Source organism: Anopheles darlingi, chromosome 2 (genome assembly GCF_943734745.1).
Source record: "Anopheles darlingi chromosome 2, idAnoDarlMG_H_01, whole genome shotgun sequence".
In the NCBI taxonomy this organism is placed as follows: domain Eukaryota; kingdom Metazoa; phylum Arthropoda; class Insecta; order Diptera; family Culicidae; genus Anopheles; species Anopheles darlingi.
In genome coordinates, this window is record NC_064874.1 from 93,464,402 (window position 1) to 93,466,901 (window position 2,500).

A 2,500-nucleotide genomic window follows, 5' to 3' on the forward strand; every position below is an offset into this window, starting at 1 on the left:
CCACAACCAATTCGCACTAATAAACATGCGATTTTTATCTACCCAAAAAGCCCTACCAATGGCTGGCTGGCTGGCTAGCGGCACACTAAATGCAACCCGTGATCCTTGGCCGCACGGGGTCACGGCTCAAATAATAGCCCAGCGCGTTGCTAGCTCGTTGGAATCCTTGGTTCTCCCGTCGTAGGAATTGTTGTTGCGGTCTCGGTTCGCCCATCCACGGAGGAAACGGAAAGGATACCAGGCCAGCGAAAAGGTTTCATCTGAATAAATGCAACATTCAGAAACCAATTTACAAAAAAGGAGCCAGCTTCCCAGCAGTGGTGGCAAAGCGGTTGGCGGTCTTGCTCTTCGTACCCTCGCCACAGCAGCTGGAGGTTTTGTTTCGCTCCGCTCGGGCATCATCAGGGTCCTTAATTATTAAAATTAAATTTAATGAAAGAAAATCATTTCCAACTGAATTTTTCATTGCCCCGGTTCTTTTTCACATTTCTTGGCAGGTCGGCGAGAAAGTTCCATGCGAGAAATGTTATTCTACCGAAGGATTGAGGCCATAGGAAGGAAGGCAGTATAGCGAGCTGTTGTGTTTACTTCTTTCCACGTTCGGAGGGGCAGACAGTCATTTTGTAATGCTCAAACACATTACCATATTCCGCATTCGAGCCGTTCCAGCAACATTGGAACTTTGTAAAGTTAAGATACACTAATAATAACGAGCCATAGACGTCTTTAAAGCAAAGAGAAAAAGAAAAGATCCTCAAACCTAGTTAATTGAAACGCTTTGACGTTAAAGTCGGCTTCGCCTCGTCCAGCTCAAGGCGAAACTTTCCCGCTTCTTGTGGAAAATGAATGGTGATGTCGGTCGGTTATCGGTTACTTCATTTCCGTCCACGGTTCCGGAGAACACGCAGCCCTATAGCTTCCCTTTTGCGTTCTTGCTACTCATCAATCTTTGCTCGATGCCGATGCTTTTTTGCTGCTCCTCCAACACGGTGGCCGCTACAGGAAGGAAAGTGACACTGATAATTGAATTCTTCAAATTTCCGGACCACTACGCGCGCGAGCACTGAAGCGTCGTGTATCTGTACAAGGGCTCGTGTTCTCGTCCGTTTCCATTTTTTGTGTTGCTTTCACTCTTCGTCTACTTTCAAATGCATTCACCACCGTCCAACGTTAATACTGTCCTAACAAGAAGGTTGCCCAAGGAGGCACCTTGTAAAAGAAAGCGCCGCCACCATGGTTGAAGACGTTCACTTTCAAGTTTAAACACAAAAAGCAGCAAAACTGACAGAGCCCAAGAATCGTTGGAAAAATGAGAAATAAATAGATTCAAATTACCTCTTTCGGAAGCGCCGGAAACCCTTGGCAGTGTCCGCGTCGCTCCATTCACTACTCACATGAAGAGCGTGTAAGGAAGGGTAATGGAGAAGTAGGAGAGGAGAGAGGGGCTGTGTGTTTTATTTGAAAATGGAAAATGAATATTTACACATTGCTATTGCAATCCTTTCGTCTGCCACAGGTTAGCATAGAATGGACACACACACACACTCGACTTCTCGATTCCAAGACCAGAGGCCAGAGGTGCTGGCGTGGTTGACCAGAGGAGAAAGCAGCGGTGCATGGTTACCGTGTCTGATGAACATTTATCATGTGTCCGATTCCAATCCAGCCGGAGGCTAACCATCCAGCAGAGTACCGTTTATGGTTTGTCCAAAGGCAAAGCAGCCATACATCCGAGAGACACACTCCTGAGTTCGTGAGGATCCTAGCGTCTGACGAATGCATCACACGGCAATGGCGACGAACGAGGAGGACGGAGAGGTGGCTGCTCACGAAAAGTTTAATTGGGAAAGTTGTTGTTATTTGTTCAGGCATCAATAGACGGATGCCCTGGTCTACATGGCGAGACATTCCGTGGTGGACTGGTGTACTCCAGGTCGCTGTCCAGACCGACGGTACTAGCAGATCTCTTCCGGGCTAGAGAGGCCCAATCGCTGGATAATCCATTTCTCTTTTAATCCTTGCAACAGGATAGGCATTGCGCGCAATCGGACATAATGTATGTCGAGGGACTTCCTACTACCGTATGGTACCTACTACCGACTAGCCGGAAGGATACGGTATTTAGGAGGCCACATATTTCTGCCAACCCGTGTGGCGGTGGCGGTGCTTATCCATCACGTCGTGTAAAGTGAATCGAGATTGCTGGTTTAGGCTAAGGAGGAGAAGGCAGACGGAAAACCTACAACGAAAGCATCGTCTTCCGATTTCAGATTTCCTGGAATTCGTACGGATAAAAGCCCAGGTTCGTCTAGTGTGAAGTACACAGTAAGGAAATGCGAAGGTAAACGACAAACCGACGGGAGGGGAAAGGATTCACATTTAATTTAAGGCTTGAGTGCCTCCGGTGTGCTGCGGTTTGCAGAACACATATACACTGCACTCCTAACCCCGGGGGGCCACGGCCTTGTTCCAATTCCAACGAACCAAACCAAGGTTGCAA

The 2,500-nt window shown here is 47.8% G+C and overlaps 1 protein-coding gene across 10 annotated transcripts in view; it reads right to left on the minus strand.

Annotated features, from left to right (window-relative positions):
* LOC125950089 (CUGBP Elav-like family member 2) overlaps positions 1-2,500 on the minus strand; it is a 231,815-nt gene that overhangs the window by 72,537 nt on the left and 156,778 nt on the right. The gene's annotated exons all lie outside the window — the stretch shown is intronic.